General features: G+C 42.0%; 1 protein-coding gene and 1 non-coding gene across 3 annotated transcripts in view; one reads left to right on the top strand and one right to left on the bottom strand.

The window, feature by feature from the left end:
• Epha4 (EPH receptor A4) overlaps window positions 1-23,425 on the top strand; it is a 154,121-nt gene that overhangs the window by 20,483 nt on the left and 110,213 nt on the right. The gene's annotated exons all lie outside the window — the stretch shown is intronic.
• On the bottom strand, window positions 11,752-11,883 carry LOC115068928. The gene has a single exon (XR_003848269.1). It is a non-coding gene; the product is annotated as a small nucleolar RNA SNORA51 (small nucleolar RNA).

The following is a 23,425-nucleotide window of genomic DNA, read 5'->3' as shown; positions in this document are numbered from 1 at the left end:
AACCCAAGAACCTAATTTGTTCTAGCTTTCATCAAGGAGTCTAAGACCCATTTTGACAAAATATTGTTGCTGTAACTATTTCAGTAGTTTTTAAGAGGCCACTGTATATGGCAGGATTTGTGCATCTTGATTTTGGCATTTGGATGAAAACTTTGTGAAAAGCATTATTAGAGATCTTAGCTTCCCTGGCTCCTAGGGGAGACAAAGGTAACCCATTTTACCTTACCAGAATTACAAGTACTATCACAACTTTAAAAAGGACAACTAATGAGTCTGGAGAGATGATTCAGCAGCTATAAGCACTGGTTACTATTGCAGAGGACCCAGGTTCAGCTCCCAGGATCCATAGGATAGTTAACAACCATTAGTAGCTCCAGTTCCAGGGGATCCAATGTCCTCTTCTGTCCTTAATGGGCATTACACAGCATGGTGCACTTTTATCCATGCAGGCAAACCACACATACACATAAAATAAAAATGAGTAAATCCAAAAATTTATTTTTAAAAAAGACATGCTATAAAGAACCCCTGTCCTCAAAGGATTGCTAACTTCTACAGATAATGTTGAAGGAACACAAACCTACCAAGTTTCTCCAATATTTTCCATTATATCGTCTATCTGACTATCACAGATCTACAGGAAAGCTATTGATTTTGGTATGTTTATCTTACATCCAATCTCTTTATTGAGTTTTCATGAGAATACGAATAGGTTTTCAGTTAATTCTCCATGGTTCTCTAGAGAGCAAATAGTTTTTATTGCAAGCAATTATATGTATATTTTCTTCTCTACCCCCATCCCCCCAAAAGTATTGGTCAGGATTGCCAGAGCAGTAATAAATAATAATGGAGACTGTGAATAGTCTTATTTATGCTCAATTTTAATGGGCCTAATTAACTAGCAGAACTATATCAGGTTATTTTCCTAATATTATATTTCCAAATTTTGTTTGGAGTTTATATTTTTGTGGGGGACAGAACCTCACTCTATAGTCAGCACTAGCCTAGAACTCACTAACTATATAACAATTCTTGCCAAAATTTACAGCAATCCTCCTGCCTCAGCCTCTGAGTGTTGGGATTATAATCACAAGTTACTGCTCCTAGCTCCATATTTCCAATGTTTCAACACTTAGAAAGAACAAATGTGTTTTGCTGTTACTTTTGGCCTAGTTGTGTTTATGAGACCCAGTGCATTTGGTCCCAGTGCATTGGTGTAGGGGGTAAAAGGCTCTGAGGTTGCAGTTAATTTTGAAGACTAGCCTCTAATTTTGATTTGCTCATTGAAAATGATAATAAGGATTTAGAGCTTTGAATAAGAACTATTTGAATTGTAATCTCAGTGTGGCCACCCAGTATGTGGCTGTTAACTACTTAACTTTGGTAACTTTTCCCCACCTCTGTACAATAAGAATAAATAAGGGCATGTCCCCTGTGGGTAGCATATAAAAGTCTTACCTAGGAAGTGATGTGTCTGAGCATTTAGTAAATATAGATATTCTTATTATTTCATTTTAATTTTCAATAAATATCCACATGGTATTAGTTTACATATTATCATCTCTTCTCTTTCCATATTTATGACTTTTTCTCATGTTTCCTCAACAGGTTGGGAACTATAGTGAACTCATAAAGTTAATTTTAAAAATTAATAACACCGCAGAACATTACTGCCCATGAAAACTGTTCTGTAAACTTAGAGGAGTCTACTGTTAGCCTTGGCTTGGAACTCTGCTTAGGGTATGGACTATGTTTTTTTTGCTAGTTGTCAGTCAGTAAAAAGCTCAATAGCTGCAGCGGCAGAACCAACCCTGGAACTGTACCATGGCTTTGGGGATCACCTAAGTGGATTTTCACACCCAGCATAGCTGTCTTTTTCTTTGGCTCTGATTTGGGCCATTCTCTGCCTCTTTTGTTTTCATGGGGAAGAGGAAAGACACCTCTCAGTCTGCTTGTCCATCCTTATATCATTGATGCTTCCTGGTACATGGGTAGCTCTGTAAGCATGCAAGTTGAAGGTAATGGGGTACTTAAACCCAGGGATCAATCACAGGCATGGCTGAACTAGTGTGAGCCAGGGAGCCTGGCTGTTAAAGGAAATGTACTTGAAAGAATATTTAATATTCCATTGTGCAGAGCTACTATGCACTCCACGGGGGATGTGGATGCGGACCCTCCTGGCTGTGATGCTTGTCTCCTTTTAATTAAAAGAGAGGCAGGAGGTGGGCCGAAGGAGAAGAAGGAGAGAACATGAGATGACTGTAGAAACACCTGGTGCTCAGGGGAGCAACTTTGACATAATTGTTCGTGAGTCTTGAGGACTAGATGTTTCGCTTTTCACTTAACTGAACAAATTATCCTGCAGGCCACAGAAGTGGAAAGAGCCCCAAAAGAAAGAACCTGAAGGCCTGAATAACATTTATTATTTATTTATTTATTTATTTATTTATCTATCTATTCATTCATTCATTTATTCATTCATTTATTTATTCATTTATTTATTTACTTATTTATTTATTATTTATGTTCGGTGTTTTTTGAGACAGAGTCCCCCTGTAGTCCTAGCTGACCTGGAACTTGCTATGTAGACCAGGCTGGCTTAAACTCACAGAGATCCACCTGCCTCTGCTTCCTGAGTACTGCTATTAAAGGCATGTGCCACCAAGCCCTGCAAGTTTTTATTCTGGCTCCAACATTTCAGTGTTATTAGCGGCTTTTTATTTTTTTTAAGACTGGGCTTGATTGACTCCACAGCCTTGCACGTGCTAGGCAAGTCCTCTACCACTGAGCTAAATGCATAGCCCTTTTTTAGTTTTTGAGTCAGGGTCTCACTAAATTACCCAGGATGGCCTTGAAATAACTCTGTAGTCCAGGCAAGCTTTGAACTTGTGATCCTCCTCCCTCCACCTCCTTTGCAGCTGGACCTGTATGTATAGAATACCCTACCTGGCTATGCCCATCATTTCTAACAGTGGGAGTACAGCTCCATCTCCATGCCTTTTGAGGCAGTAAGCTGTTCTTTGTGCATGCATTTACTTTGACTGGCTGACCCAGGGCACCTAACAGTATCTATGAGTAAAAAGTATGAGGCCCATGTTTCTCACAGGGCACTCCTGGAATATGGGGAGGAGCTCATCTTCATTCACGCAGTCATATTCTGCCAAGAGCTGTAGGTGTCATATTCTGCCAAGAGCTGTAGGTCCATTCTGCAGGCACTTCAGTATCTCTAGCAGTCACTGATAACTAAGCATGTCATCCTTGTCACATGACAGGCCAACATCCGCCCTCACATTTCCAAGTGCCCCAGGACATACTTATCTCGGTTATAAACTTCTAGACCCAAACCTTTAAGATTTCTGACAACTCTAGGATTCTAAGATTAGAATTTGGGGGAGTCAGTTTTAGCCATTTCCTGTGTCTTAGAGTAGATAATCTAGCTCTAGGGTCTTGTTGCTTAGAAAAGGGGAAGAAGCTCTTCCACAATTACCAGTGAGTAGTTGTTATTATTTTCCATAAACTAAATGTGCAACAGTGTCATACTGGTGACAGGCAAGCCCCAGCAATCCTCTTGTCTCAACCCCGGCTCCCCAGCACTGGTTACAGGTGTGTGTGGCCACACCCAGCTTTTTATGTGGATGCTTGGATACAAACTCGGGTCCTTCGACTTGCACAGCAAGCTCTCTTAACCACTGAACCAGTTCTTCAGCCTCCAAAGCAAATTATTCTAACTGTAGTGTTTCACAGTGTAAAGGGGTGGTGGATTTTCCATGAAGTTGACACACTGATTGGGAGTTTATGATCATATATAGAACTGGACAAAGGAGAGAACAAAATCTCACCCCAAGAGAAAGACGGCCTGACCAGATGAGAACCTCTGATTTTTTCATATGCGTGTGCAATGCCAACACAAAAATTACAGTTCTCACCCCAAAGGGAATGAAAGGTTATTCTGGGGTCATATATGAGTGATTTCCCTCAAATACCTCATTCCAGTGTGAAAATGCCTTCACGGAGATTTTATGATACCAGAACAAAGAAAATCCTAAATCAAGACACATTGTAATGCATCAGTGGAGACTTCAGGTAGTAGGCAGGCACAGTAGGTCAGGTAGATCATGGCAAAGAGACGGTCCGCTCTTCTGTCTTCTTCAACGGCTTCAGGGTGGTGGAAGCCAGGGGTCTGTTCATATAGTCCAAAAAGATTTACCTAATGGTCACAAGGATGCTAGATCACACACAGAGGTGGGCAATAAATGGCTATTTAAGGGGCTAAACCTAGGCCAAGATCATTTGGCTCTGGACTTGCAGTATTCCAGCCCCTCACAACCCCTGAAGTGTCTAATCAGCCTTAAATGTTTAACACAGGTGTAGCTTCCCGCCCCTCCCCCAGACTATTAGTTCAGAAGGAAAACCAACCGAAAGAAGAGGGTGAAAATTTAATAACCTAAATGTGATTTAAGTAGACTTAGTTATAAAATTTATTAGGAAAGTGAATAGCAAAAAAGGCCATGAAATCATTTGGAAGGTAATTCTTCTATGTGGGAAGGTGAAAGAAGGAATAATCCATTGCAAATGGGAGTGTGTTTCCCTTCCTGAGCATGCCTCATCCTTCCTAGCCTCCCATGGGGCGGCTAGCTCCCTCTGGCATCAAGGGAAACTGCTCTTGTTCTAAGCTGTTAAGTAAGCCCCACAAATTCCTCCCTACCCGCAGCCATTTAGAGTTTTGTGTTTCTTGCAACACACCCTAATTAATAAAGGAGACCAGGCATTATTTTAACATGCAGAATACTTTTCTACACACCCCTGTTTTATATGTGGGTCATATCATATCTGGTGGGGCTGAGTAGCTCGCTTTCCACAGGGTTTTTTTGTTGTTGTTGTTCGTTTGTTTTTTTAATAGTCCTCAACACAGTAGATGTACTGTATGTGTTAGTTGTTCTCTCTTCTGACTTAATGGTAGGAAGGACTTCTGTAGCCCACAGAGGTCAAAGGAAAACTCTTTCCATACTGTGGCTTAGTGGAATGTGATGTCTCTTCACAGCATTGGGGTCCATGCATCCTGGAAGGATCTTTGAAATCCTTTCTATAGTTCAGGCTTCTCATTTTATAGTTGAGGGAGCTGAGGCTCACATTAACAAAGTACACAATAAACTGGTAAAGACTGGTGTCTGAAATCTGGATTTTTTTTTTTTTTTTTAAAGTCTTGCCTTCTTGGTAGTGCCAATAGTGGAGAAGGTCAGGCTCTGTCAAGGACTCCTTCTACACATCTTTGACGGAAACCTCCAGGCACTGTCTCAAACTGAATTGAGATCAATTTGTTCCTTGTTCACCATCGTTGGTGTTTTGGTACACTGTGTCCTCCCTGTCTCCTGCCTGGGTTTGAATGGCTCTATGCGCCCTTCACGTCTACGCCAACAGTCTGAGATCTTCACGCCTTCCCTCGCTACTGTCCCTTTGACCAGAGCTCACCGACTAAGGGGATGGAAAGACTATAAAAGTATTTGGACTTTGTAATGAGTGAAATAAGCTCAGGTGGGAACCCGGGAGAGGGAGTTGCTGAGCCCATCTGAGGAGAAAGTGTGAAGGAAGGTTTTTGGAAAATTAAACGGAGTGTTGAACAGTAGTTGATTTCAGCAACAAACATTTCTAAAGCATCTACTGAATTCAGACAGCGGGGAGGCCAGAAATGCACGGGCTGGTCTTGGAGTGTGGGATCTTACTGATAAGCGAGTGCTTGCTGGGCAACAGAAGTGGACACTATGGAGTGTGTACATGTGTGAGTATGTGTGCACATGCTGTGTGCAGTATGTGTACATGTGGAGTATTTGTCTGCATGCCTCTCTCTGTGTATGTGTGTGTATGGAGTAGGTATGTATGTGTGATACGTAGACTCTGATCCCCACCAATGAACACAGTGGCTAATTGTATTTAGGGAAAGAATGAAAGATAAAATTTTGGCAACTTCTCTATTGTAGGCTGAAGTAGAAAATCCTATTAAATGGTTATTGTGAAGGGATGGTAGGTTGGAAGGCTGATAGGGGATCAGTTTAGTTTGATCTTGCTAAAATAGTGATCTATCCAATATGGCCCAGGAAAGATATACTATAGCCATACTTTCAGTTTTGAACGAGTGAGGAAGCCAGTGTAAAAGAATAAGTAGCAAATGATAGATGATATGTAGATAGCAAAACATGAAATCATTGGGTGCTCAAAGCATCCAGCAGAAATTGACTGGCAAAACCCTGTTGAGGCAGCCAATTGAAGTTCCTGATAGTGAGTCCCAGGCAGATCAGAATGTCCGCTGGGGTGAGGTCTTCTAGTAAAAGAGCAAACAGCAACCAATATAGACAACATCATCAAATTGGGTGCTCACAACATCTAGCAGACAGAGGCTGGGGAAGTTGAGGCAGTCAGCTGGAGTTCCTGACTGAGCTTTCTCTTCAAGTCATACCCTTCCGTGACTGAACTCCAGAAGTCTCTTACCCACTGTATGCATTTCTATATCATGGGATAAGTAAGATTAACCCCCGTGAGAAACAGTTTACCTGCTAGCTGTTTTAAAGGGCATGTTTTTACTCTTAGGTTGTTTTGCTGTTCTGTTCCCACTCTGTTACAAGTTGGGGGGGAGGGGCATCCCATCCTCAGACAAGGGGTCTCGCCTTGGAGGACACCTTGAGACAAACATGCTTGGGTCTAAAATGGAGTGTGTGGGGGCTATGAACCTACTTCCACAGCCATCTTCTCAGTGAGCTCAGACAGCATGGTAATTTACCAATATAATGTATATTACAAGTAGAGTTATGAATGGGTAACAGGACTGGTCAAGAGAAGCAGGAGGACAGCCTTGAGTTCATTTGCTTTTCAGCTCTGAATTTGACTTCTCAGAAACCTTGGTTTTCAGATGTGCGAGACTGATCTTCTTAGGTGCATGGATGCACTCCAGCCGCACTAACAATACTATTTTCTCACAGCTGATTGTCATCAAGTTAGTTTCTGGTGGTGGGGCCTCTTGGGCTCCAGGAAGGGTGCCTTCTCCCTTTGTCCTCACATAGTCTTTTTTTCCTGGGCCTGGAGGTGAGAAGCAGATCTCTGGTGTCTCTTCCTTTTTCTTTACGGACACTAGTCCTGTCTGTGAGATCAATGCCCCATCTTTCTGCCATCATTTAACTTTATAAAAAAAATTAAATATTTTATGAGTGTATGTGTGTGTGCACATGCCACATACCACAGCATTCATGTGGAGGTCAGAGGATGATTAGCGGGGGTCAGTTCTTTCCTTCCACCAAGTGGGTCCCCGAGATTAAACTCAGGCCATTAGGGTTGACCAGCAAGTGTCTTTATCTCATTGGCATTGACATCATTTAATTTTTACCAGTCCTGTGTGTAGGCCTTATCTTCGAATACAGCACCACTGGGGTTAAATCTTTAGAATAGGAATTTAGGGGTGGAGTAATATAACTAATTCCTTCTCACATTCATGTCTTTCTCTTTGTTCTAGAAAAGACTGTCTGTTCGTGGCAGATCTATGAGATTTTGGTTTGGTGTCAGGTTTCTGTTCTCATGTCACCCACCTGTACCTACATGGGTTTCTTTTGATGCCAATGTGGCTGGTTGCTGTGGTCTGAATATTTATGTCCCTCCGAATTCATGGGCTGCCCTCTTAACCCCAAAGGTACTGGCATTAGAAGGTAGAAGCTTTGGGATATCTCTTCTACCTGAAGACTCTGGCAGAAGATGCCATCTGTGGGCCAGAAAATGGCCTTGTGTATAGCAAGCACATAGAATCTGCTTGGGTGGTAGACATCCATCCTCTGGAACTTAGAAAAATAATTTCTGTTATTTCCTTTTTAAAATTTTTTAAAAATTACTTATCTTTATGTATATGAGTGCATTGCCTACATGTTTGTAACTGCACCAGTGTCATGCATTGCCTACATGTGTGGAAGTGCACCCGTGTCGTGTGATCCCTGTAGAGGTCAGTAAAGGGTGTCAGATCCCATGGAACTGGAGTTAGAGATGGTTGCTAGCCACCGTGTGGATACTGGGAATTGAACCCAGGTCCTCTGCAAGAGCAGCCAGTGCTCTTAACTGCTGAGCCATCTCTCCAGCCCCAATTTCTGTTATTTTACTTTATTTTTTTATTTATTATTTTTATTTTATGTGTATGCATGTACTGCCTGCATGTAGGTAAGTGCACCCGTGTCGTGCAATGCCCGCAGAGGTCAAAAGAGGCGTTGGATCCCCCTGGGACTGGACTTACGAACAGTTGTTAGCTGCCATGTGGGTGCTGGGATTCAAACTTGGGTCTTCTTCAAGAACAATTAGGTAAGTGCACCCGTGTCGTGCAATGCCCGCAGAGGTCAAAAGAGGCTGTTGGATCCCCCTGGGACTGGACTTATGAACAGTTGTTAGCTGCCATGTGGGTGCTGGGATTCGAACTTGGGTCTTCTTCAAGAACAATCGGTGTTCTTAACTGCTGAGCCATCTCTCCAGCCCCAATTTCTGTTATTTTTAATCTAGCCAGTTTATGACATTTTGATCTGAACAGACTTAAGACACACAGTGTTGAGAAACTTCCATCCTATTGGCCAGGACTCTTTTAGATGTATATGTCTCTGTCTCTGTCTCTGTCTCTCTTGCTCCCTGTGTGTATGTGTGTCTGAGACAAGGTCACATGTAGCTCAAGCTGGCCTTGGTTGAACTTCAGATCCTCAGCCCTCCTGCCTCCATCTCCTAAATGCTGAGAATACAGGCATGTACCACCACCCCCAGGTATGTAGGGGTGGGGATCCAAACCCATGCATTACACATGTCTGGCAAGCACTCTAGATGTGTGAATCTCGTGGAAATAATTCCATCTCTCTAAACCTTTGTGCATCTTATTTGGGAAATGAGCATGTACATGTGTTTATGTGTGTATGTATGTATTTTTTGTTTTGAGACACGGTCTCCCTGTAGCCCCAGCTGACCTGGAACTCACTATGTCCAGCAGGCTGGCCTTACAGAGATCCACCTGCCTCTAACTCCTGTGTGGTGGGATTAAAGACAGACATGTGCCACCACATTTAGCTTATATATACATGTTTTTAAGTTTGCACTGTAATTCATATAATTCATGTACATGTTATATATATTTCTATACTTAAGTCTTTGGCTGAAGAAAATATCTTAACATTTCATCTATCAATCAATCATCTACTGAGCAACATTTAACTAGAGTAAAACAGATTTAATAGTATTGCTGTTTTATTGTGTCTGCATAGCACAGAAATCTCTCCTTGTCTAAGCCTCCTGTTTAAATATGGCTTAAAGCCATGTTCAAAGGAGCATATGAATCACAAGGTTATTGGGTTTGAAAATAAATCACAAATTCCTACAGTTTGTTAAAATGTGGGACACTCCTGTAAAGATGGGCAAAGCTATTTTGTTCTTGCTGTACTCCAAGGACCCTGCTTGTCCTGTGGTTTCTTGGCTTCCATACTTTCTTTGGACATATGCATGTACACATATACATGTGCACACTAAATTTACTTAATTTTCATGCAGCAAGATCATAAAATCTTTCCAGATCAAGACGTGTATGCTGTAACATTTTATTTAATGGCTGTAGTCAGTCTCCTGTGACTTGGATATACTGTAGATTGGCTTTTCCCCTTTAATTTTTTGCATGTGTTTTAAAAAAATTTAATTTGCGTATATGGTGTATGTGTATATACGTGTGTATGTGTGTGTGGAGGCCAGAGATTGACCTTGGATGACTAATCTCTCTCCCCACCTTATATTTTGAGATGGTCATTCGTTGGACCTAGAACTTCAACAGGACTAGCTGGCCAGCCAACTCTAGGGATTCTCCTTCTCCGCCTTCCCAATGCCTTTTTGCGTGGAGACCCGGACTCAGATCCTCATGTTTGTGCAGCAAGCACATTACCAAGTGAGCCATCATCACCATAGTCCTATTGCCTTACTTTTAGTCTTTGAGGTTTGGTGCCCTGAACATCCTCAGCAAAACCTTAAACTAGTTTGAACTATTTTAACGTAATTTGAAATATTGGATTAAAATGTTTATTCTAAAGACTTTCATACCTACTGGAACAAGACCCTTAGTTTTGAGCTATATGCTTACCTGGGCTTGTGACACCCGTAATAAGAGGTTTCATGCATATTGGGTCATTATATGTTAGTTTCTGGGCACTGTTCATTAATGAGATGCGCACTCGAAAGCAAAGGTGTTTAATTCATTAGTACTTGCTTGTAAGAAACTTCTTCTAAGAATTTACTTTCTCGAGGTTTTTACCATCAAAGCCTTTCTTTCCTTTCTTTAAAAAAAATCAATTAATTTTTAAACTTGTTTTAAACAAATGTAAGATTCCTTGTCTACCTGTGACAGCTGTTGGCAGCTACCTTTTCATATAAAGGATTATGTATATTTTAAGTTGCCTAATGCAAATTATTGCCTCTAAGTCTACTGTGAGCTTTCCCTCCCACTGTCCCCAGAGCAGAAAAGACCGCCTTTCTGAAAGCCATTGTTCTATGGTTAGATGAGGCTGATTGTTTTTGCACCATCGCTTAGGCACTGTTTTCTTCCAGTTTTACGAAGTGCCTTTAGGGTTTTGTTAACTAGGAAGGAAAATGATTTCATGGCTTAAGTATGAACTTAAAAATACCCACACTACAGAAAAGCAGGCCTTCAGGTCCCTGTAGAATTGGATAGGTAGATTCTCCTTCTTCCTGAATTCAATGCATTGATTACTTTGTCATCAGCTGTTTCTGTTAGTGTTCCTCTTGCTTCACTCTGGAGCTTACTACCTTGAAACTCGGTCATGTGTGTGCCAAGCCGGCCTTCCGTGCACCTTTCCTGGTCATTCACCAATGGAATGCTTTAAGTCTTGCACGTCTCCTTCTTAAAACACCTTAAAGGTCTCACAAGTTATTTTTCCAATTGTGCAAACAAAATGTAGAAAAATGCCTCTTGCTTTGTCCAACTATCCGCAGCTCTTTTCTCCTTCTCCTTTCCCAGACACTCGTGTCTCTGGCCTGGAAGTCCTTGCCCTTTTAGAGACACTGCAGTGTTCCCAAGTGTTTCCCTGAACCTGAACCGTTCATCCATCCTGTTCTAGAACTTTTCTTAGCCATAATAGAAAACCATATTGTTTTTGGATTTTATTAGTGAGGCCAATGCTGTTCATCATGAACATTTGGAAAATGAAAAAATAAATAAGTGAAATACACTGCTGGACACAGAGTAAATCTAAAGTTGCGTTGGATGACATCATGGGTGCTGTTTCCTGTCCCCTGCTGTATGGGCCTCCGTATGAAGGGGATTTTCCCTGCTTGAGTGGTGGGCCTGATCTTTTCCTTTACTGTCTGTGCAGACCTCGGTGAGTGGTTTGGGGGTGACCTCAGCACCACCTACTCCCTGGGCATGGAACTCATTTTGCTGCTGTGGCGTGCACGTCTGTTTAGCTTGGAATGAGCACTGGCATCTACCTGCGGTGGGGCCACAGCTTCCCACACACTTGTTCAGCCCAGAAAGTGCGACCACTTCTGTCTCTTTTTGGCTCATTCCTGTTCCTCACTGGATCCAGGACTTCTGCCTGTAGCCCTGAAATTCTCCATGAATAAGCTCCCGCTGTTCCTTTCCCATGGGTGCTGTGCCCTGCTTCTCAATCTTACAGAGCCTTGTTCTGAACCATAAGAAACTGGACTGTGGTTTGCTGATCTGACTTTTGGAATGGTACTTTTTTTTTTTTTCCTTGTCTCCCTATTCACAATACAGACCAAGCACAGTGGCCTGGGCTGGGGTATATAGGGGCAGGTTTGTTCTGCCTCCTCTTTCTATATAGCCAGTGTAAAAATACAGCCTGTCGTAATCACCAGGAGGCATAGAATGGTACTTTTTGTAAGTCCCTTGCCCCCTGCCTGTCCCTACCACCCCGGAAATATGTTCTCAACCCACTGGTTGGATGTCCTGAGAGTTTCAATTGCTGAATCAAGTTCTCTAACACTTATTTGTCCTTTTGTCAGTTTCTTCATATCCCATCCCACACCATTCTAGGTGTTTCCCATCATGCCCTGCTGCTATGTTAGGAAGATTTCTACATGCCTGGAAAGCCAACCTATCAAAGGGAAAGAGTAAGTAAGCTGTGTGCCGTGGAAAGGATTTAGGAAGATTCTAGAAGAGAATGATTAGCAAAGGGCTCTTCAGTCAGTGTCTCTGTTGTAGAGATGGCTGGAAGCAACCGCTCTGGTCCCTGATAATTAAGGTTATTGCCATCCAGCAATAATCAGCCTTCCACTTCACAGAGTCAATAGAACCCTCACTACACTCTCAGTTCTGAATTCTCAGCGCTGGAAGCATGAGTCAGTCCAGATGAACACTCATGACATGTAGATTCAGGTGCTCTAAAGGTCACATCAATACAAAAAGGAAAAGGATCAAAACCGGCCTGTTTGATAATTTAAATGGTATGGATCAAGTTATTTAAATTACTTATTGATCCTGTTACTTCTTTTTTTTCTCCCCTTCTTTTCTTGAGACAGGGTCTTTCTGTGGAGCCCTGGCTGGCTTTCCTCTATCTGACTAGGTAACTCAGGCTAGCCTTGAACTTAGAATCCTCATGCTTCGGGGTCCCTAGTGCCAGGATCACAGCAATGCCCCAAGATGCTGGAATTAATGCGGTTGCTTTGGTGACAGTGTGACTGAGGGAATTTTGGCTCATTGGCTGCAGTATGTTAGTAGTTGTATTTTTGCTTTTATTTACACATGGAAATGAATAATCATAAGAGCAGCCCCTGGATATTTGAGTAGAGAGAATTTTGTTCTAAAGAAGAAAACTGTCATCTTATAGAACTGTGTAAGAGCTAACAAGTGAAGTTGGAGCTGGTAGAATAAGTGCACATACACACATACACACACACCTCCGTACACACATGAACACATGCAAGTCCCCCATGTGAGTACACACACATTCCAGTCACATACACAAGTTCCTGCCATTCATGCACTCACACACAAGCCTCCCTACATACACACACATGCATGCACGCACACAAGTACGCATGCACTCAGGCACGCACACACACACTCATGACGGCATTGATCACAGGGTTACTCTGCATGGAAACTTCCACTGCCTCAGCTCTGCAGAGGAAGGGCTGCCTCAGCATCTGTTCTCGAATCTTCCTTCACTGTGCTCAGATTCCAGGGAAAGCACTTGTCTTCCTCTAGTTCACCCTGTGTTAAATGCCTTCCTGCCTGCCAGGGTTTCACATGCTCTGAGAAGCGCTGCTCCCCTCTCCCTCCCAGAAATATTTTGATTGCATTCCTTAACATCACCTAAACTTGCTAATAACATTTTATCTCGCCTCTCAGGGCCCAGAGTAAATGCTCTCCATTTATTAGCTGTTGGAGTTCGGGCAAGTCAATGAATTTCCCTGTGCCTAGTTTACTCAGATATAAGAAGCAGATAGTAGTAGTACCCACTCCATCATATTGGTGTGAAGCATGTGCAGTCCATGCCAGAGACACAGTAATCACTCACTCAGTACCAGCTCTGGTGCTGGACTGCTGTGGCCCTAGTTGATCTGAGAAAATGACGTTCCCAGTTAGGCCTCACTTTCCCCTTAGCTGTTCACTGAACAGCCTATATAGACTGTATATAGTAGTTCTGTGGCAGAATTTACTCCTTTCTTAGACTGTGTCTTGTTTTTCTTTGCATCTACTAGAGTGCTACACACTTACTACAGTATAGTCCAAGCCAGTCCTGGCACTCTCCAAATGATCAGCGAAGTGAAGATGTCAGGATGCTTTTGGTTATTTGCAGGCATCACATTGATTTTTGTGGCATACACTGAGCACGTTGTGTTTTCAATGAAAACCTGCATGCGCCCCCAATCTTGCTGCGATACTGGCTATGTCATAAATTTCAAGAGTAATTGAGGCTGAATTTTCTGCAGATTTTATTTACCAGATCAAAGAGTGATTTCAACTTTCAGTGTTTATTTTATTTGCCAGTATAAACTTAGGGGTTTAGTCAGTTGCCCAGAAGAGAAATTCATCATCTAAATTATGTGGGTTCTGGCAAATCACTCTTTCTTTTGGGGGGAAAGGGGAGAAGACTTTTGGTTTTTATCTCCCTTCAACAATTCAACTGATTATAACAGTAAGAATCAAACTCTAGTAATTAATCCAAGCTCTCTAGGCTGCTATTCATTCCAGAGAAATGACATTACCCAGAATATACTGCTTACCCTTATTGCATGTCATTGATATATAATTCAATTGATTTTCACACTTTTTGCATTCTGAAATGAAATACAACTTTTGTCATGTCACTAGATTGGAATTCTTTGACAATACATTAACATGCCAAAAATAATATTGCACGTAAGAATAATGTGGAAATAAATTACAGGTAGGGCTGTATCCCTAAGGAGATTTTCATTCATGTCTCGGGACAGAAGACTTATGATCCTGCTCACATGTCTCTTTCATCCCAGTGTGTTCGAGGCTTAGTTCAATTCCATAAATTACTCATTTTGAGCTTGCTGTGTATACAGTTCCATGTCAGTTTTCCAGAAGGTGCAGTTATACACAAAAGAGTCTGTGTAACTCCAAACTACATAATTTTTTTTTTCTTGGAAAAAGGCGGGGGGGCAGTGAGACTTTCTTACAAGCACATCTTTGAAAGGGACATTTTTAGTGCTTTTGAAAGTGCTTTTTTAGAACTTGTTTGGAACGATCTTCAAATTGTCTCTAGTTTGCTTTCCTTTACAAAGGGCTTAGTCCGGGGGATTTGTCCTCAATAAAGATGGATTCAACTTTGGGAAACAAAATAATTCCTAGATCAGGTTACTGATAAGTGAAACTAACTGTGTTGTGTGATATGATTTTTTTTTTTGTCAAAAACAATGAGTGATTGCAAAGTAGCAAACTCTCTCTAGCCTTTAGCATGATTCTTTTTTCCTTTTAAGATTTACTTATTTTTCAGGAGACAGAGGCAGGGAGATCTTTGTGAGTTTGAGGCTAGCCTGACCTACTTGGTGAGTTCCAGGAGGCTTGGGACTAGGGGGATACCCTGTCCAAAAAAGAAAAAAATTACTTATTTTTGTATGTGTATGTTTATGTGCCTGCTTGTCTGCATGTGCCCCATGTGTGTGCAGTACCCTCAGAGGCCAGAAGAAGGCATCGGGTCCCCTGGAGTTGGAGTTATAGATAGTTGTGAGCCACCCGCCCCATATGGGTGCTGGAACCAAACCTGGGTCCGTGCAAGAGCACCAAGTGTTCTTCACTGATTAGTCATCTCTCTGGTCCCATCTTTAGCTTGATTCAAACTTGCCATAAGTATTATTTCATAAAGTACCTAGATGCATCAGGAGGAAGCCGTAGACCCATTCAGCTGCAATGAAAACTATACAAAAACCAGGTACTGAGACTGTGAGCCCAGAGCCTGATGCACAGCTGCTCCTGAAATAAATGGACGGTTCAAAGCTGACATGAGTGGATGTCTATAACTTCATAAATGCTCTTGAAGGTCCATGGCTGTTTCTCCCCAATTCTGGCGTTTACTTAAGTTGTGTTGAGATTGTCATGTGCTTACCTACTGTGAGTTTGCCTTTTTTTCTTAAGTATGTTATCTTAAGAAATTTATGGGAACACCACAACTTGGTTAAGTAGTGCCCCCCATCTCTCTCATCTTTCCTTCTTTCCCCTCTCTCCCTCTCTCCCTCTCTTTTTCTTTTCTCTCTTCTTTTTATTGTTAGCGATGTTGAGGATCAAACCCAGTTCCTTGCACATACCAGGCAAGCACTCTAATACTTAGCTATATTCTTAACCCCATTATCTTCTTTTCATAAGTGAGACATTGAGACCCAGAGAAGCTAAGCAACTTGCTCAGTCATGCAGTGAAATAAGGAGACTGGCTACTGTCCAAGTCCAGCTCCAACCAGACTGTGTCCCCTTTCAGAGTATCTTTGTTCTGATTGGATACTTGTTCTCCAACTGGCTTCCAGTAATCCTAAACTGAGGAGCCAATAAAGCCCTTTGAGAGAACAGGGCTTTGATCAGATTACATTTGATGCAAGGCTCTCTCTCTCTCTCTCTCTCTCTCTCTCTCTCTCTTTCTCTCTTTCTCTCTTTCTCTGTCTTCCTTTTTTTTTTTCCCCTTTCTCTTCCTTTTTTGTTTTAGATGGGATCTCTTTCTGGGCCTATTTAATAGCTCAGGCTGGCTCAAGCTTCCAGTAATCCTGCCTTGTCTCCTGAAGGCTGGGATTATAGATGTGAACCCCCACCAGCCACAAATAAGCATTATGATAGTTGTTTCTTTACTTATTTATTTTTAACTTTATTTTCCGGTGCTGGGGATCAACCCTGAGCCTTGGGCATATGTGGCAAGTTCTCTACCACTGAGTTATAGCCCTGGCTCCAGGGATCTTCTGGAAAGGCTCTGTGGTAGAACACTGCTAGCCTAGGGTTTGAGAGGCCCTAGGTTAGATACCCCCAACCTCTCAAAGTGCCAAGAGTCTACTGCAGAGCATCCTACTCTCGTTGTTTAAAGTCATGTCTCATGTAAAACCCAAGTTTCCTAACCACCTATGATCATGGCTACTGGCAGTTTCAAATCTCTGTACTGAGAGTCTTCAGTTTTCTGTCCTTGGACAAGTTCCTCCACTTTCCCACCTCAGTTTCCTCTCGTGGAACATGGTTATCTGGACTAGGTCATTTGACCAGTGCCTTATAGTGAGCACATGTCAAAATGTAGGATATGGTCATAAGAACTCTTTCACAGACATCAGAAAGAACTGTCTGTGTTGACTGGTCTTATCTGGAAAGGTTTCCAAGGAGAAGGAGGCTTGGTAATGTGCAGATAAATACAGATGGTAACAGGCAGAGGGAACCAGAGGTCCTGTCCCCATCCAGGCCTGTGTTCTGAAATACTTTGAAGAGCTGGGAGGGGAGTTTGATCTCTTCCCACAGCCCACTTATCAGATATTCTTTGATTGCCTGCTATCTTCTAGCCATTGAGAGCCATTGATTCTAGATTTCTTTCTATATGGCAGTCAGCAATATAGAAACTCAACTCAACTAAAGGGAATGCACTGTTGATATGAGGGTTTGTAATGTTTGCCAGAATCTTTGTTCTGGTACTCCGGCATGCAAAGAAAGATAAGGAAAGCCTGAGAGCAAAGTTGACGTGAAGGTTATAGTTAAAGGATGTTTAACTTCATTTAAACAAAAGGAGAAAACAACAAACCAGTTGTTTGAAAAGAAAAAAAAAAAAAAAAAAAAAAAAGACATGCCCTTGGTTTAGCGTGATTGATACTTTATTACGTTGTAGATGAGTGGTGAGGCCAGTGAATGTGAAGATGCTGTTTACTTAGATCTGGAATTTGGAACTGCTGGAGAAAGTCAATACACGCTTGTTGCTTTTCCTAGGTGTAAGGCATAGGAAAAGTGGAAGGTGACTGATTTCTGGCCTTTCTTTATGACCGTGATACTTAATGTTTCCAAAAAGGGCTTTGCACATTAGAGCCATTTAAGGTGTAAAGAGTTTAAAATTCGGAATTCATGATCTGAATTTTAACAAGCTTCTGGGTGGTGCTGATGAGTACAGGCCAGGAACAGCATTTGGAAGCTGCTACTGGCTTCTCTTACTTCCTATACCACTCAGACGGAGCTGGTGGCAGCACTGAGCATGATTGTGGGTCCCCTTGCTGAGTAGGAGATTGGAGGGATAACAGTGCCCTGTGTTTCTTTTAACCTGATGTAAATAGGAAGGTTTATGGATTCAGAAACAGGAGAAAGCACAGAGCTCACATCCCCATCCCAAGCAGCTGATCAGGGTAATCTCTGCCGGGTAGGAATTCACCAATCTCCTGTATGTTTAGATTGAATGTTTTTTCTCGTCAGTAAGAAGGTTAAAACTTTTCTGGTCAGTAAGACGGTTAAAATTGAGGTGTAGTTCAGTGGTACAGTGCAAACTTACTATGTACGAGGTCCTGAGTTCAAACTCCAACACCAAGAAGAAACAAACAAACAAAAAATAAATCATGTATATGCCCAAAGAAAGGACAGTTCTAGCTCTTTGGAGAGGTCTGAGCTACTTACTTTTTTCTATGGAAACCATTTCTTGAGGAACAGATAATTGAAAATGTACTATACAGAAATGAAAGTCTGTTCAGTTTGATTATAGATGTAAAATTAGCAGGTAGATGGAGGGGTACTAGCAGAGAAGAAGAACATATAAAAAAGTTACGGACTGATCATTGTTAAGACTTTTAGATTGTGCTAACACCTTGACCAGCAGCCTGGAGGTGCTTTGTTCTGTTCTTGTGAAAAGTAAGGGAACCCACACAGTCCCCGTTGCTGAGCTGGACTGGAGCAAAATGGGACTTGTCTGTTTATCGGTTCTCTACAGATTGTAGATATCCCTCTGGAAAGGAAGAAGATTGAGTGAGTGGGTAGGGGAGCACTTGCAAAGAAACATCCCAGGAGCTTCTGGAGTTTACATAGCATTCATTCCAGTTAAGAGGAAACCCTGTTTAGAGCAGGGCTGCATGTGCATGTGCCAAAAAGATGGGCAGTAGCTACCAACAGCAGGCCAGAGAAGACGACGTCCCAAACCACGGAGTAGAAGCAGAAAGCCCATGATTTACTAATTGCAGATATGCTTTTACACAAATCCTTTCTTTAAAAAACAAGATACACTTGAGTCTGGAGAGATGGCTCGGCGATTAAGAGCACTGGCTGCTCTTGTAGAGAACCTGGGTTCGATTCCCAGCACCCACATGATGGCTAACAAGTGTCCTAACTCCAGTTCCAGGGGATCCAATGCCCTCGTCTGACCTCTGTGGGCATTGCACGAAACAGGTGCACTTACACACATGCAAGCTATACACTCATACACATAAACTAAAAATAAAAATACTATCAATATTATTATATATTATTATATTAATATATAATAATATCAAGATAGCCTCATATCCAGCAAAGAGACCAAGTTGGACTGCTTTCTGCAATTGAATTTCTGCTTACCCAGACAGACAGACCAAATAGAATGACCATCAGGGAAGACTGCTTACTGTGATTTATCTTAAATGTGAATTTTATTTACTTAGGTGTGAACCACATGGGCATACCAATGAGAAGGAGGAAATGGTGTTGTCACAGATCTTCTACCCTGAACACTTCTGGCATAATTCCGCTGGCTACTACAATAATGCCCCCCAATAGACTCAAGTTTAAGTAGGAGTTACCGTAGCCCCTACAGAAGTTGTTCTGATCTTTCATAAGTGAGGGAGGGAAAGAATCTCTCCAATCTTTATGACCCAAATCCTATTCTTGTAGCATTTTTTAAATAGTTATCACAAATGTGAAAGTTGGCATTCACTTGAAATCAGGTTGATTTCCTTGGGAGAGGCCAGGCCTGGTCATTAGGTTATACATTAAAACTCTATGAATTTGGAGTTCACTCAGTGTGCTCTGCTCTGTGTGTCTGGAAATCGTGTTTATTTTTGAAGTTTCAGATGGGTGGAGACCAGAGTTTCAACATTTTCTTTTTCTGGGACACACCTTTGAACTTCTGCTTTGAACTTCCGAGCTTCCTCCTCCCTCCAAGTCAGTCATCAGCCACCTCAGCCCAGCACACATCTGAGCCCTTGACATATCCAGGGGAAGAGGGAGGTGGTTATTGCCAAGGCCTCGATTTCCTCATTCAGACATTGCCAAAGGGCCTCTGGGGCTGGAGAAGCCAAGACAAAAGAAGTCGATTCTGTGCTTAAGATGGTCAGGAACAGATACTGAGCAAGAACGTAAAGAGGGCAAGTGTTTGGAGAAGTGGAGCTGCCAGGTGCTATGGTAACATTCAGCCTCTACTTTGTTGACTGCATCTTACCCATATATTTTAGATGCCAAGACCATTTAGGGCTCAGATGGAATAGGCAGTTAGTTTTCGTTGAGGTAATTGTTCTTGATTTCTCCTCTGATCCACTCCCTGTTACAAGTCTCAAAAAAATCACCCCCCCAAACCAAAAATGATACACGAAGGGGCTCAAGGCAAGCCAGCCCCGGAGAAGAAGGTAGCTCTTTTCTGCCTGACAAACTTTGGGCCATAGAATCCACACAGAACTTGGTCGCAGTAAAACCTGCTACAGACCAACGTAGCAGAGGTAGCAGCTCAGGCATTTTACATACAGCAATGAACAAAAGATACCCTCTGAAATCCACTCTAAGCTGGAAGGCAAATGTGACTGGAAGAACATTTGCATATTTTCTCTAAGAGGGCCAGGGCTGTTATCATCGGCCTTGAAGAAGAGCTGCTTCCACCTGCTATCTGAGAACTGGGTACCCTGACTTCAGCCCCTGGCCATGCTATGACTATAGATCTGTAATAGGCATTTTGAAACAAGAGACTTGACTTTCTGGAAGTTCATAGAGTTGATCCAGGATGGTTCCTTAGGCAGGAACTAGAACTTGCTCATATGCTGACTGGGAATTTGGTATTTAATTGAGGTGCCTGCTGAGCAAGTTAAAGTGGTCAGCAGTCAGAACTAGATCATTAAATCACAAATTGATAGAGAACTTCCAGTAGGATAAATCGGAACACCTCTACAGCAACTGACCGTATTTGAAATTCCTATTTGCACACACCCCCATTTGCTAAGCTTGCCTTTTTTGGTTCCCTTTTGGAAGAGATATGCTGCTCACCTGGTAAAGGAAAGGAATCAACAATATAAACCCTTGCTCCTCTGCTTGGGAATCTCAGAGGCCTGAGCTCAGGAAACATTTGTCTTCTGAGACCACTTCCTTGTGAGGAAAACGAAGTTGAGGCCTTTGGGTCTGAATAGCTATCCTATACAAATTAAAAGCAAGATAGAGATCTAGATAAAGTATGTTTTATCTCTATCTAGATACACTGCAGTTATTTAGACAAGTTTGATAAAGGTAGGCAAATAATGTGATGGCTTTATTTTTAAAATATAGAAATAAATCTTTTACACACATCAGTGAATAAAAAAGATAGTATCCAAAATCAGCCCTTAGTGCCTGTGTGCCTAAGTAGACTTACATATTTTCCTTTTCTCCCTGGTCCAATCTTGAATTAGAATATCCTTTGTTTCTCTGCATCCATTTATAATTGCTATGAAATTCCTGCCTGGGGGACTGCCAGGAATTTTGCAAAAGTTATACAGTGCAAAAGTCCTTTGGAAGTGGATTTTGAGTTAGGGCATACTGACTCTTTTAGCTCAAGAAAGTACACATGACTTTTTAGAAGCAGAAACAGGTCTAATACTCCAAGGAATGCAAGAAAGGATCAGTATTTGAGAGGCAAGGAAATGGTTAATCTATTAATATCTTCTAGAACAATAAACTCACAAGTATAAACAATTCTCTTACAGTGGAGAGTTCTGTGCTTGCAGAGAGAAAGTTTGACGTTACTTTTCCAACATATCTGCTGTGTGGGGGGTAGTCTTTTCCCACCATAGTTCTCACTTGTCCTTTCTTTATTTTTAATATTTTATTTATTATTTTTACTTTATGTGTATGAGTGTATTGTGTGCATGTATGTGAGTGCACCCATGTCGTGCAATGCCGTGGAGGTCAGAAGAGGGCGTCAGATTCCCCTGGAACTGGAGTTAAGGATGGTTCATAGCCGCCATGTGGGTGCTGGGAATCGAACCCAGGTCCTCTGCAAGAGCAGTCAGTGCGCTTAACTGCTGAGCCATCTTTCCATGTATTTCTTTGCTCGGATCCAAGTACTTATACTCCGATAACTTTCTGAATTTGATGGTTGACTGGATACTCTGGGCTCATCCTGAAACCTTGAAAATTACCCATTATAAGTTATCTTAAGCTTCTGAGGGAATCAGTTGTCCTCATCCACTCCTGGCTGATATGGGAGGAAATTCTAAGGTACTCGGAGCATTATGGGGTGTGCTTAAATAATCACACTTATAGTCCATAAATATGTACAACCTTTACATATTATTTAAATATATAACAAAGTCAAAGGTTTTAAGTTAAATAATACCAACAACAAGAGTCATGTTTGCCTACCATACAGTGGAGAATTGGAATCTGGCTATCTGGTTTTGGGATTCTGGAACACATTGCAAACCACAATGGTCTGTTATAATTCTTCCATAGATCTGCCCTGTGGAGCTGCAGAACTGAATTTCCTCTGTTCCTCATTTCCAGATCTCACACATCAAACCCTCAGCCCCTCAGGTTGAAGCATTCTAAGCCTAGCAATTTTCCAGGATGTTCAGCCTATGAAAAGGATGCTCAGCATCACATGTCCCTGGTACCCCATGCAGGGTTCTGACTGTGGCACAGGGCACCTACAGTGGGAACCTGTGTCCTTACATCCCTACACCCCTCAGCATACAGTGGGTACTTACTGGTTTACTTCATCCTGAAATTTGCTGCCTATTGCACCCAAGTGTTTCATGTTAGAGAATGTTAACTGCCATCTCCCCTGGAAAGGATAATGTTGAACACGACTGCAGATGAAAGTAACAGTGTGAGCCTGTCTTTTCTCTTCCTGTTCCCAGGCATGAGTCAGGCTCCTTGCCTTAATGTTTACACAGATCCTCACTAACAAATAACAGCTGATGGCAACCTGCAGCAACATGTACAGTGAGGGAAGAGCTCACATTCAGAAGAGATTCAGGATGTGCACCAAAGAATACGATTAACACTGAGATGGGGGGGAGAGAGAGAGAGAGAGAGAGAGAGAGAGAGAGAGAGAGAGAATCTCTTCCCATAGCTAGTTTGTATACAACAGACTCTCTTTTTTCCCAACCTAATAAGCTCTGATCCCCACAAGTATCAGGATTTATTATCTGCCCATGCCCCTACTGGGTTGTTTGCTTTTGGTGATTATTGTTTTGATAGTCAATTAACATAACACTTGAAGTAATTCCTCTTTCTGAATTGGGTTCTCTCTCTTTTCTTGAGTGTAAAGGTCAAACTTTCTAGTGTGAAAATAGCACTCCCATTAAAATACCATTTGGTTACCAGTGTTCTGTCTTCACATGGAGCAAAATGTAGTGGAAAAGACTGCTGTGTGTTTAAATGCTTCATGATATGGTGTCTAAAAAGTTCTGGAGCATTTCGGCTGGGGTTTCATATTCTGTGCTATGTCCTGTGGCTTGTAGGTGCCAAAAAGCCACTAAAAGCCAGAGATCCTGCCCTGCACCAGCTTCTATAGTGTTTTAAGTCTAGATTCATATGTGATGGTGTTGACCTCATCTGTGAATTGGAAGTCACAGATTTAATACCTCAAAGCATTAGGGTCAAAATAATTAGGTCTGGCTGCAGTAATCAGCTCCCCCTCTGCCCAGATCTAAACACATTCTGAACTTGGCACTCTCTATGGGTATCAGTGTGTTAGGTGTGGGGAGGATGGCACCCTTAGGGTAC

This window comes from Nannospalax galili, unplaced genomic scaffold, assembly GCF_000622305.1.
Source record: "Nannospalax galili isolate Female #2095 unplaced genomic scaffold, S.galili_v1.0 scaffold127, whole genome shotgun sequence".
NCBI lineage: Eukaryota > Metazoa > Chordata > Mammalia > Rodentia > Spalacidae > Nannospalax > Nannospalax galili.
This window is presented reverse-complemented; position numbering and strand designations above follow the sequence as displayed.